Raw genomic sequence first — 13951 nt, 5'->3', positions numbered from 1 at the left:
AGATGATCAGTGCTGGAGCACCTCTCCCATGAAGAAAGGTTGAGGGAACTGGGCTTGTTCAGCTTGGACAAGAGAAGGCTCTGGGGAGACCTCACTGTAGCCTTCCAATAATTGAAGGGAGCGTGTAAAAAGGAGGGGAAATGGCTGTTTACAGGGATGGACAGTGATAGAACAAGGGGGAATGGTTTTAAACTGAGAAAAGGGAGATTTAGGTTAGATATTAGGAGGAAGATCTTCACTTAGAGGGTGGTGATGCATTAAACAGGCTGACCAAGGAGGCTGTGTATGCCCCATCCCTGGAGGCATTCGAGGCCAGGCTGGATGTGGCTCTGGGCAGCCTGGTCTGGTGGTTGGTGACGCTGCCCATGGCAGGGGGTTGAAACTCATCGATCACTGTGGTCCTTTTCAACCCAGGCCATTCTATGATTCTGTGTTATGTCAATGAGAAAAGCATCTATCTTGCTGGGTCAAAGAGCAGGGTGCTCATATGAACTAAGTTTATCTCAAAAAGGACAAGAGGAGAGTGTGGGATGAGCTGGCTGATACAATGAAGAAAACTAGGGGTTTCACTGTGTTATTTGCAGAGGCCTTGTCTGCTCGGTTTGCAGATGGCTGAGGGGAGATGCTTACAGGGCCCTGCTGGCTGATTCATCCATGGAACTGAAACCTGTCAGCATGTGATAATTTGTGTTATTCTATATTTAGAGCAGCAAGTCACAGTAGCAGTTGTTCATGTCTGGTCTTTAAAGTGTCAAGGAGAAAGCAAGGCTTCCTCAGACAGGTCTGAACGTCCCTGAAATCTATTCTGCAGAAATTGTTTGCTGCTTCATTTCCCCTCAGTCGATACCACCATTTATTGTGATGATCAAACACAAAGTTAAATAGGGGTTGGTTGTAATTAACATCTGCGACTCACATGTCCAGACCTATTTGTGACGCATCTTATTCTCATCAGAATTGTGAGTACTTGATCCAAATGGATGATCTTGGCTGGACAAAGGCTGTTTCACTCTACCCATGGGCCTGAATGTTGTCCAGGATCTGAACTCCACGGCTGGCTCCTTTCTGGACAGCCAAAACCAAAATTACAGAAGAGGTCTGCCTTCCACTTGGACTTCTATTTCTTCCCAATGTCTTTCATGACAAAATATGGCTGGGATCTTGGTGTTCTGCTTAAAAATAATTGTCTAATTTTGCCATCTGTCTAAGATAGTACTGAAAATACTGGAAGTATTTGAATCCTCTCCACATCCCTACACCCCCATTAATCTTGGGTCGAAGTGTAACAATCTCAATGAAAATAAAGCATTTAGTTCTGATGTCAGCTCTTTAAAATAATATTTTTAACAAAAGAAACATCCATTTTCTTTTCAAAAGCATGTTTTGAGTAACAGCATGACAGCTTTCAGTTTGGAGGCTGTTACAAGTGGGACATGCTGACATTATCTGTTTCGTTTTCTGCAGAATTAAATCTCACGACAATCAGGAAAATGTGATGAAAACAACTTTCTGAAAATCTTTCCCTGTCCCCCCAGCAATCTGACAAAAATATTCTCCCCGTTACACCCCTCCCAACTGTGCTCTTTGCTTTTTTTTTGGCCTGTCAGTCAATGTGAGTTTATGCTTGATGGCCTGGCTAATCCTTGGCTTCTTTGCTTGGATCAGCTGTGTTGCAAACCTCTGTGCTATGTATACCTGTCCTCCAAATAGGGGCCTGAGGCAACCAAAGCATTTTCCATGAGTCATGGAATAGCCACCAGATAGCAGTACTATTCCATTTGGGACTGAAGCTGTACAGAGATCCAGCCTTATCTGGCACCTCTGCCCCAATTCTCACTGCTAATCCATCCATTTCTTCAGTTTCTCAAATCTTTTCTAACAGCACATGTGCATGAAAGTGGAAAAAATAAATGGAAATGCTACCTCTATTGCTTCTGCCATAACAAGAGAATATAAAACTTTCCACAAAAGAGAAAGAAATAATCATGACAGGATTCTTTAAATGCTGAGAATCTTGAGTCACAACAAAGGACCCTAATTTGTCTGTTTTCTGTTTGTTTCGGTGGCAGGTGAAGGAGACGTGATTTAATTATTTTTTAAAGAGAGTGAGACAAGTGTTGATTTAGCAGTTTAGTCATCAAAGCACTTACAGAGCTGCAGGACTCCAAAGAAACATATTCACAAGCTAGGATTAACATCCTGCATGTGGCAATGTAAGAGCTATGCCAACTTTCTCTGTAGCATTCAGTAAAAGGCTTTTTTTTTTTTTGTAAGGCGGCTTCTATAGAAACTAGATTACAAAATATTTCTTAGAATGGAATGAGGCCAGCCAGAGAACAGAAAAAAAAAATTACAGTAAATAGTACTCATAACGACATTGCCTGGTGAATAAATTTCAGCATTCACAAGATCAATAGTAAAGTATGAGTCAAATTAAGAGGCAGATGCCAGGAGAACAGGAGAAATTAATTTTGAAATGAATTTTGAAGAGAAATGGTGGTCTGGTGTGGAAGGGAAAGATGAGCCTGATCCCTCCAGGTGGCAGGAATTTCCAGAGGAACATCACATCTCCTGCTTGAGAAGCAGGAGGGAGCCCAGCAGGGTGCAAGGAGATGAAAGCAGCCCTTATTAAGCTGGCATAACAAATTCCTGTACACTGAAATATCATATTTTTATGAGGTACAGTGAAACGTATTTTGTACTGCCTCACGGTATTGCTGGATGTGCATCTTGCCCTGGTGACTCCCATGGCAGCTTGTGCTTTGCGGCAGTGGAGAGGAAGGGAACGTGTTGTTAAATGCCAGGGGCTATTTTCCAAAGTTGCTGATGCCTATTTTATGAATATGGAGTATGCACACCCAAGATCTCACTGATCCTTTGGCTGTGTGGGCTAACTGGCCCCATGGGCATGAAAGGCATGATTTTTATAGGTGCTACATGCATCAAAAGTAGAACTATGCGTGTACGACCATGCCTGTCCGTATCCCACTTAAAGATGATAAACGGCGTAAAACATACATCCAAGAGAGCAGGTGTTGGGGTGGGCAGCAAGCCGGGCAGTATTTCTGCTCTTCGTTATGCGGTGCCTCATTCCTTTGCTCTGCTCTTCACCCTTGTCCAGATTGCTGAGAGAGCCTCATAGTCAAAAAGGGCAAAGTTATGTTGGCTGGAGATCGAGTTGGGGATCCATTTGATAGAGACTTAGTACAAATCTTTGCAGAGAAGCTGTTGGGAAGGGTGTGGTGACATCTCGCGTCCTGACTGGTTGGTGAGCCCAAAAGCAAGTTTGGAAGAAAAGAAATATGTTTTGTCTCACATTCTGCTTAATGAAACAACATCAGTTCATGATGTTTGATTTTCATTTTTGCTTTTCTACCACCTCTTGTTCATATGATGCTAAACACTGAGAAAAACAGCCTGGCAGAAGAATTTAGAGAGGCAATCACTGTGCTTCATTCCTTTTCTTAAGCCATTCACTCTTACCAGGTGATAAAACTGGAGACTGGTTATTAAAATACAATCAAAGGAGCAGTTGGAGTTGTATTCATGGGGGAAATAGTTGCCACTGCATTGGTTTTCATCCTCTGAATTTCCTTGTAAAAGTTGAGAGCAAAATTCACTCTTCGTTTTTGCTTCTTAGAACTTGAAGATTAATATCCCATCCTAGGTATGACAACGACTATTTTGACTACCCCTCATTTCAGTCCTGGCCTTCCACAGTTTAAAGCTAATCCTTGTTCAGCTGTAAAACTTATGATTAGGCTCATTTTCTTCTGAAAGTGCAATACTTGTGGTCCTTAAATAAACAAGAGAAAAGCTCTTTTGCTAATTTCTGGCTTCAGAGGGGAAGCAAGCTCCTAGCATTTAGTATTTTTTGTCCATTAAAATAATTGCAATAATTACATAGGAAGAAAAAAGAAAACGACTTGGAAATAAGATTAGCTCAACAGTGGCTGTACTGCATTTGTAGTTTGAGACTTATTGTGTTAATCGATTGCCTCCAACTCAAAAAGATGGCAGAAGTGGGATGGGATGTGGATGTATCTAATTCTCAACATTTGAAAGAATCTGAGTGAATGTGCCTTGCTGCTGCAGCCAGTCTAGGGGTAGGAAACAGGGCAAAGGACAAGCTATCATTTATACTATAAAAAGTAGAAAGAGCTAAAACTTGCTGCACAGCCCAATTCCAGAAGCTCATGAAATGTCAAAGAGCAGGTGCACATAAATAAGAGGAATATTTCTTTTTAGATCCTTCATGCAATTTTAAACACCTGCAGAAGTAAAATGAAAGGTCTGCAAGCTGAAGACCTGTACATACAGTGTACTGCTTCCAGTGAATTGTGAAATTCACCCTGAAAACTTGCTCTCATCCAGCCAGTCTTTTCAGTAGCAATGGAATTTGTTAGTGATTTCAAAGAGGTTCCTGTATTTTCACTGAAATCCATCCACATTTTTTTCTGGATGCCGTGATATATTCAGGGAAGTACAGTTCACTTTCAGAATTAGAAGAACTGGACTCACAGATGGTGAAATGCCATAATTTACTCTGGTATCATTTTTAACACATTTTTAATGTATCGTGTGAGTCTCACTAAAAAGTCTGCTTTCAGGCAAATAGCAGCTCAACATAAAAATGAAAATAGACTATGATGGCTTCTAATAAAATACCTTATTTGTTGGTTTGTATTTAAAAACAATCTTGAAGTGAAACCTTTTGTATCTGCAGTGGGCCCATAGTTTAATTTGTGCTCTGGAACAGGAATAGGTCAGAAGCCCTTCAGAGAGTCTAGTGAAACCATATCTACATATATCTCTCATTGGCATGAGCAGCCTCAGTTTTATGGTGCAATAAAGAATGTTATTCAGATTGCTTAGATACTGATGTCCTGTTGTCTTGACTCACTGCTTTGTTTTCTGAGTGTATTTATCAGAATATGGATGGTGTTAATCATCACTTGCTTTCCCCTTCCTCTCTGAGTTTAAATTCCAACACTATCGTTAAAGAAAAGGCTTTAACTGTGCAGTTTTTGAGCAGTCTCCTTTTCACAACTCACTGTAACGGGCCTTCAACAGGAGAATTACATATGTCCAAATCGGTCTGTCTATGGATTCTCCTAAGAGGGGATAAGTGGCTGTTGCATTTAATGGGATTCTTGGTGCCCGTCAGAGTTAAACACCATGTGCTTATTTGATAGGACAAGGGTTTTAGCTGCTTATGTTTGTGGAATACTGAAAACATTTGTCAGCATTTGATCAATAATAAATAATGTTGATAATAAGGGCCAGGATGCAATGAAACCTATCTTGTGTTTTCAGTGCAAATTAGGAAGACAGCGGTATATATTTTATGCATGTGTGGTGGGCTGGGACAGTAAATCATCCATTGATAAATCCATGCTATATATATCTCAAGGAATAATGTGTATCTATAATTTTTGACTCTTTCGTTGGGGAGAATCAGATGGGTCATCATTATCCCCGCTGTTAAATGAGTTACAACTTTTAACATTTCATGATGCTTTTATGGTATTCACTGCTCACATAAAATGTACTCTTAAACCTCAGTAGTTACTTAACTCCTCAGAAAGGGGCAGGAATCTATACCCCAGTGGTGCAGGAGTGACAGCTTCTGACCGAACCATTTCATGAAGCAGAGCTTTTGCCCAGAATCAGTTAAGCAAGTCCTCAGTGCTGAACTAGCAAGCATGTGAATTTCATTATCTGCAATAAAGTGTATGAAATGAAATCAGGAAGCGCCTATTTGTCATAAACACCAAGAGCCATTAAATCACCGAACTATGAGATGACACATTTGTTCCTATTAGGTCTTGAAATGTGAGACCAGTGCATGTTGCTGCCCTGCCTTTCCTGGTCTTGGGGGCTCAGTCCGAGCATGGCAGACAGCAGGCACTGTGATGGCAGAGAGCACACCTAACATGGGAGACTGCTGGTTGGCTCAAGGAGGGAAAGGAGTGGCATAGAAGCAGTGCTGCTCTTAATCAAAATCAGTGTGTTTCTGTTTTTAAAGGTGTGAATCATGCACTTAGAGGCAGGGTGGGAAACTGCAGGAGAATCAGGATTGGGAGTTGTAACATCAGAGCAGTCAAAAACAGAAAAAAGCTGATCCTGGAACAATTAAATCACCACAAGATGAGGTGAATTCAGCCTGCAGCTTGCCTCTTGCATGTAGTTCAGTACAGACCTCTTTAGTATCTTTCTCCAAAATGGGACTTTAATGTCTGTATCCGTACCCCAGTTTCGCAGACGTCAGCAGGATTGCTGAGGCACTGAATGTCAGAGGTGGAGGGGCTGGCGGTGCTGGGATCGCTGCCAAACCAGCTGAGATGCACTCAGCCAACAAATGCTGATTCCATCTGTCCCAAGGTAATAATCCCAACGAGCTGGTATGGAAATCTAACTGGTCCAACCAGTGTATGCTGGAGAAGCAGTACTGTAGGGATGCAAAACAGCCCCCTGGTCTCAGTAGCTGAGGAAGAATTCAGAACTGGGCATCTTCATGTAGCTTTTTGTGTCTTGGCATGCTCAGCTGCTTCTGGCATGCAGAAACACTGAGAGTGAATTATTTCCAGTAGCATCCTTCTAATAAGAAGACAAACCAGAAGAGAAAAGGAGGAGAGTCTAGGCACTGCTATGGCTTTGAGAAGCTCTCTTTAGAGGCAGTAAGTACTGTATCTCTACCTAACAGAATCCTAATGTTGCCCTGTCCTGGCAGAGGGTCAGAAGTTCAGAAAGCAAAAAGGACATCTGGAGCATATATGCTGTTGCTGACTCAGCATTCTTATTTTATTTTGCTACTGAGTGGCTGCAATATAGCTAAGGAAGGCATGCACAGACAAACAAAGTTTCTGCCCCAGTCAGCTCACATCTTTACTTTAGAATGGCACTACTTCAGGCCTCTGTGATGGAGGATGTTGCAGGCTGGTGTGTAGACAGACAGGTGGAGTCATTTTTTACTTGTGAAAAATTTTCTTCTGAGTTACTTTTTTTTAATTGATCCTATGTCTTCTGATGCTTTGTATCTGTTTTTCCTGCTTTGTCGTGGAAACAAAAGACAGATTTATGGCTCCTTGTAGAACTTCAGCCTTGTTTATAAATTGCTTTTGATTGATTAAGTAATAAAAATGCTTTTAGGACAGGGAGGTAAATCTACTGGCTAATTGCTCAGTGCTTTGCATTATAACCTTGTTACAGCAGCTGTGCCGGACAGGACTGCTACTCCTATCTCCACTCCCAGTGGAACCATCACCCCCACTATGCTGCTGTGCCCTGACTGTCAGAAGCCACAGACTGATAATTAATGGGTCAGGAGGCAACACTAGTGCTGCAGCTGAAACATAGGAAGAAATCTTCCCTTTTCAAAGGTGATTTCCTAGGTGGGGGTGATTTCAGAGGCAGGAGTGTTGCCAATTTCCAGCCATGGCTTGGAAAAGCTTGCTCTGAGTGCAGGCCTTCTGCCTGACAGAGAGATCTGAGTGAAGGAATCACCAGCAGTGAGCATGGTGTGATAAAATCAGGTGTGGTGGAGTAACTTGGAGACACTGGTGTTGTTCACATGGGAAATGCTTTCATAGCTTGACTGTGGTTTTTCTTTTTGATGCAAAGTGGGGACTCAGATCACATCGGACTTCAGCAATCCTGGATTTGTTTGCTGTGCCAAACCTAAACTGCAGGACAGAAATAGAGGGTTGTGCCTTGATTTAATTGCTTGGCCAGCCTGGGATAGGCCCCATAGCAAATGTTGGATGGAGGTATTGTTCCAGCAGTGGCTTTGATGCAGTTCAGCAGCACACATCCCTAGCAGGCTGCACAGCTGCATCTCCTGCCTGCTGCTCCCTCAGAGCAGTCCCTCTGCTGATGGGAGCCAGCACACACCTCTAGATGATCTGTGTGAGTCCTCTCCAGCACTAGATATTGTATGATTCCATGATTTGACAGCCCTCGCTCACTGCAAACACATGCTATTTTGCAAATTCAGACTCGCTTCAAAGGCCTCAGCAAGGTACCAACTTCCTTCTCAGGGCCCCAAACGCAGGAGCGTAAATGCACTTCCACTCTCTTATTTTTTTTTAACAAAGTCTCTTGACTTCGTTGTTCATCAGCGTTGGAGGCAGGAGGCTGATTGCTGGGGCTGATTGCAGCATCGATGCTGCTGATTACAGGGCCTTAATTACGATGATGAGAAAAAGACTAGAAAGTCACCGAGCCTTAAAACCCTTTGGGGAGAGTGGGCATTGCTTTTGTGCTTGGACCAGCACCTCTCCCTCCTCTATAGATGCTCCACAAGATGTGTGGTGGTGAAGGGTAGCTCAGAAAGAGCCTCTGTACTGAGGACCGTTTCTTAGAGGGAAATGGAGGTGGCTTTCTCACAGACCATCTAAACCCAACACCAGCAGATTTGTCCTGGGACTGCTGCACCTTTAGCAGACACTTCCTCCTGTTCACCAGCCTGAACAGGTAGATGAGATTATCACTTGTTTGGTTTTTTTTTTGCACACCTGCATGGTGAAAGATGAACTAAAGGCAAATGAATCCTCTTTATCATTGAAATCAAAGTAATGCTTTGACACACAGTCTGCCAGCAGGCAGATCTGCCTTTCATCTGCTCACAAACCTTGGTGCAGAGAGGCAAGGTGATCCCTGGTGTGGAAGCTGGTGTCTTGGGGAAAAGAGCACTGCAGGCCTCTGGTCTTAAATATGCTCTTTTATACTCTGTGTATCTACTTTACATATTAATTTTCTTAACTATATACATTATTATACCCCATATTCTGTTGTAATAGCATTTGCTCATTAATATATGCACTGTATTTGCATTAATGTCCCTGTCATGGCTTCATTATTATTATAGCCAGTGCTTGCAGGTGTCTTATCAAAATGCACAGGGCCAAAGCCAACTGGGATCTAGTTTACCTGCATTCCAGTCTAATGAGCAATCATATCCTTATTGCCTGCTCCCCAGTTAGCGCAGGGTCAGACTGCAGATTTCAATTCACACAGAGCTATGTTACCCAATCTGGCTGAAAATCTAACAAAAGTCATTGCACCCTTTCCTTGTTTACTTATGCTAGGTAACAAAACTCCTAATGAATGAGGCTTCTCTGGGGTCTAGGTTCTCTTCTGACAGTAATGCTTCAAAACCTTCATATTACCAGTAAGACCCAATTCTGCTTGACATAAGAAAACATCTGGACGTTGATTACAAAATGCACTCTTTTTCCTGCTTCTGGCCTTACACGTCCCTAAGCTGCTTGCACATATCTCAAAAAGCTTTCACCATCCTTGCTGGATATCTTACACGTTGGTTTTTTTTAATTTAATTACATAATAGCTGAGCTAATCATTCCCAGATGTAATAAGTCACAGGGGACTGTTTTGTTTCCTCAGTCCCCACCTAACGCATGCTGGTTTATGCAATTAAGCAGCTCTTCTGTGTCCCAGTGGAGTGAATGACAATACCTTGGTCAGAAAGCTCAGGCAGTGATGCAGCCTCAGACTGAGAGCTGGCTTCTCACTTTCTCAAGCACGCGTAGAAGATTAATGAGAATTCATACTGAGGAGAAAAAAACATAATATTTTATTTTGCTGGCAGCATGCACATACAATAAAAAGTATCTTTTTTTAATAAAAATCAATGATGACTTAAAATGCACAATAAATGTTGCAACATTAATAAAAGATGCGACACGTAAAATTAGACTTAAATGTGCAGTTTTCCCAGCTATTTACAACCCACATTTTGGGTCTTATCATGCTTCCAGCAGAAAGTGAATTGGTCTAAAACAGCTGTCAGATGGAATAAAATAAACATGGTCTCAGTGCAAAGAAAACAAAAACAGAAATTCCTGACTGATCTCCAGTGTCACCTCCTCTCAAACTGAAGAGGTCAGCACGTAGCTCTGAAGCACATGTGAATGTTACTACCAAGCAGTTATGTTGGTAAACAGTGAGAAGCAGGAGTGGGTTAAATAACGTGGAGAGGGACTGCTGTCTGAATGCAGGGCTCTGAAGGAGCAGCACACCATATCTGCCTACTTCAAGGAAGGGTTGATCGTGTTATATAGTGCTTGACAGATGTCTGTGTAGCTGCTACTTAAACACTTGTCATGTTGGATGCTGCATCTTCTCTCACAGTTTATTCCAGTGCCTCAATAGCCTTCACATTACTTGGTTTACCCTGCTATCTGATCCTGGTGCAATTCAATTTGTTATGTTTTGTACTGCATACTGTGAACTCAGAGAGTATTCCCTTCTCTGCTGTAGCCTGTATGTATGACAAGCATAGGTTTTTGTTCCTCTTCTACATGTCAGGCAGCCCCTCTTCTATCACTGGTTCTCTGTAGGTCGCATTCTACAAACCATTTGTTGCCATTCTATATTTATTTTGTTGATCATCCTTACTCATCACTTCCATGTTGAATTTTAAGCTCGTCTTTCAGCGTAATTTCAGTTTCTCTGAGTAGAATTTAAGGCATTTTCTATTTTTTCACTCAGGTTATTAATGAGCAGCGCCAGCACGATGATGTACCACGTAAATTCTCTGTGAGGCATACCCTTCTCATCTAACAACAAACCATTTATTATTCTGGATATGGCTTTTCAAACATCTCTTCACAGAAAATACGGGTATGTTTCCTCAGTTTATCATGTGAAACTGTAGTTAAAATCTTAGAATGCCAAAATGCAGAATAGCTACTGTGTTGTCTTCAGGCATGGGGTCTAGAAAGATAGTAGAGTAGTTTATCCTGATTTCCTTCACGTGGATGCGTAATCCTCATCTGGTTATACCCCAACAGTGGAAAGAAACTGAAGGATGGGTCTTGATGCAAGAGGGAAGGCTTTGCTACACAGAAATTAATTCCAGTAGGAGGGACTGGCAAAGGGATGGGGAGAAATAAGTGAAGAGGACAAGCAAATCGCTCTCTCTGAGTCAGATCTAGTGCTTATAGTAGTACTTTTTGTGCTGATGCCATGGTAACTCTTAGGATGCACACAGAAAAGGGTAGCAACAAATACAGTGTTTATTCTGTTTGATGATATGTACCTGTCTTACCCGGTGAAGCAAGCACAGCATGAAAAGACCATGTGCCATGCACTGGGTCAGCTTAAACAACCACAGCAATCCCTTTGGGTTATAACACAAACCAGATGCAGTGAGCTTTTCTTCTGGAGAAAGAGGCTGAGATCTGGCTCCTTCCAGACACTGCCAGCTTTGTGGGGAGGCAGGTGACAGAGGGGAGAAGGACCCCCAGTCTTGTGTCCTGCATTACAAGTTCATCTGAAGTCACTGTCTCTAACAGTACGTCTGAACTAATTGTACATTTTAGTTGCCACCTTCTTGCGGTGGAGGGGAATTTCCAACGACTGCAGATGACTTTATTTCAAGACCTAGTTAAATAGTTCAGTCATAGAGCCAGAGGAGGTGATGCCCCCTTTTTGCATCCCTTATTTTCCTCATTTATTTAATGTTACTCCTTTGTGCACTCTAAATAATTCAATTCCATTCTTGATTATTCATACTCTTAAATACACAGTGACTTTTATCGCACACCCTGCTAGTCATTAGTTACCCAAGAGGGTTATTTTTAGCAATGTTAATCTTTCCTCAGAAGTCACTGCCTTGAGTTCCCTATTCATTCCAGTTGCTCTTTACTGAGCTCCCTCCAAATTGTTGGCAGTGTACTGTGCAACCTCTTATTTATTTTTGAAGATCCCCCTTGGGTTTTAATTCCGACAAACACAAGATAGCATGGTGATGCTGGCTGGTGTGAGTCACTGAAAACACATAAATAGGTCTGTGGGATGCATTCCAACCTTGAGAAGCTTGGGGAGATGCAAGGTGTTGGGGGACTGGAGTTGCTGAGAAGGCAGAGAGTTGTGCTATTTCAAGTGCTTGCAACAAAATCTGAAGTTAGAATAATTCAACTATTTTGAGGCATTGTTAAGAACTGAAAACCATGAGTTGTGGCTCATTTTGAACAAAGGGAGTTGCTGACTTCTTGGGACTTTATCATTACTACTTGTCTGTGAGATGCAGTGTGCAATTCCCAGCTGTATGCAGCTGGGTGAGGTCTGAACAAGGACTGCCAAGTCCATCTGCAAGCAGATGCAGATTCACACTTGAATTTCAGAGCCTACTGGCCTGCACTTTTGATTCAAATACCAGATTAGACCTCAGAAGAACTGAATAAGATTTGCCACAAGATTTTTCAGCCTGATACTCAAATTGAGAACACCTTTCTTGTCTTGCATACGCCAGGCAGAAAGCAGTGCCCCACACCCTTATTTCATTGTTAGGATTCATTTATCAAAGAAAATCTGTCACATGCTTTTGTGTTCCTTCTTTTTTCCAGAAGCAGGCAGAGGGTGGGAAACTGTCCTTGTATTGTTACCATGGAGAGAATAAAGCCCATGAACATTGTTATTTAGTCTTTTCATGTTATCCATCAGTCAGAAGCATGGAACAAGCTATATGAACCTCCCTGACCTGAAGCACAGAGCACATGCAGTACAGCAAAGCCAAGATATCCATCACCCTGTGCTGGTGCTCAGGGTCAATGCTCTCACTAAAGAATAACACCATTTGCAAGATTTAAATACTCCTGCTTAGACCTCAAATGGAGTTGGAAGACAGAATCCAAATCTAAGCACTGAATAATCTGGTCCACAAATGGGTCAAAATGTTGCAGTTTGACCCATTTCTCAAAAGCATGCAGATAGAAAGTCAGTGCTCTCTTCCCTTCTTATATTCCCGTTGCTTTGTGTCCCAACACAATTCCACTTCCAACTCAGAATAGGAACTGATGACATTGGTACCCAATATCTCAAAAATTGACAAAGCCAGGAGTTGATCTCCACTTGCATAATTTCCCCGATTCCAATAGGATTTACAGCCCCCAGTCCCTAGACTGAGAATAATAAAGCCAGTGCAGTCTGGCTCTTCTTTATTATCCCTCTTAAAGTTTATGTCTTCAAATATGGTCTGGTTATGAGTTAACAATACTGAAAAGATCAATACCAGAGTCTGACTAGGGGAGCACAAAACATGTTCATAAAAGTTAAATTAGAATCATAAAATGATTATGGGCTCTGAGTTTTCTTTTTTTTTTTTTCCCTTTGACTCTGCTGCCTGCTTTGGGTGGCTGTTTGCTGGCCGGTGGGGATGCAATTCCCATCTGTGCTCCCTTTTCTGCCCCCATTATATCTCATGGCACAAAGGGTTGGAGAAGGACTGTGTGGAGACCCTTCCGGAGGATTCTGTGGGCTTCGGGTCATGTTTAAATGCCCCTTTTTTTTTTTAATCATTATTTCTCTGACAGACTTCAGCAGATGCCTAATGGAAAGTTCTTCAAAAATAACAGAAATGAATGGCAGATGCAAAACACATTCTCCATCTTCACTACAAGAACATTATGGGCGGTGCCTGTAATGTTCTCAGTACCTTTGCTGGGTGATCCAGGCTGGGGTGATTTCAGTCCTTTTGCCCACCTCTGCAACACTTACCCCCAAAGAAACAATTCTGCTGTATCCTTTTATTGATTTGTTCCCTTTGCTTCTTCCCGTGAGCCATCTCAGCTTCGTTAGGGGCAGAATACATAACTAAGTTAAAACACTTTGGATGCTTTTCTTTTAAGTCTACAGTAGTGTTTCTGTGAATGACCATGAACAAAAAGCTGATCCCAGCTTATTGTTAGTAATCCTATAGTCCTTCATCTGTCCTGTACCTGTCTTAGATGCTTCTACTTCCTATTACTTGCTGTAATTCTAATATACTCACTTTTATCATCTCCAGTGAGTGCAGATTGGACATTACCCCAGGTTATCAGGTAGCAGGCAGAGGCACAGGACAGTAAGCTCCTTCCCAGCTGGAAGCTATGGGGTGCAGCACAGGGTGGACAAGCTCCTTAACATTGCAGCACCTTCCCCAGCCTCT

The 13951-nt window shown here is 42.2% G+C and overlaps 1 protein-coding gene across 2 annotated transcripts in view; it reads left to right on the top strand.

Annotated features, from left to right (window-relative positions):
• AGBL1 (ATP/GTP binding protein like 1) overlaps positions 1 to 13951 on the top strand; it is a 325974-nt gene that overhangs the window by 31977 nt on the left and 280046 nt on the right. The window contains exons 1-2 of one of the 2 annotated variants that reach the window (XM_004943855.5): positions 6482 to 6680; positions 10513 to 10644. The gene's annotated coding sequence lies outside the window, so the exon portion shown is untranslated. Of the gene's footprint in view, positions 1 to 6481; positions 6681 to 10512; positions 10645 to 13951 lie in introns of those variants that run through there. The other variant, XM_025154074.3, reaches the window with a different exon arrangement.

The sequence above is a fragment of the Gallus gallus genome, chromosome 10, assembly GCF_016699485.2.
Source record: "Gallus gallus isolate bGalGal1 chromosome 10, bGalGal1.mat.broiler.GRCg7b, whole genome shotgun sequence".
Taxonomy (NCBI): Eukaryota; Metazoa; Chordata; class Aves; order Galliformes; family Phasianidae; genus Gallus; species Gallus gallus.
Note: the sequence above shows the minus strand (reverse complement) of the source record. Positions and strands in the feature narration are given on the sequence as shown.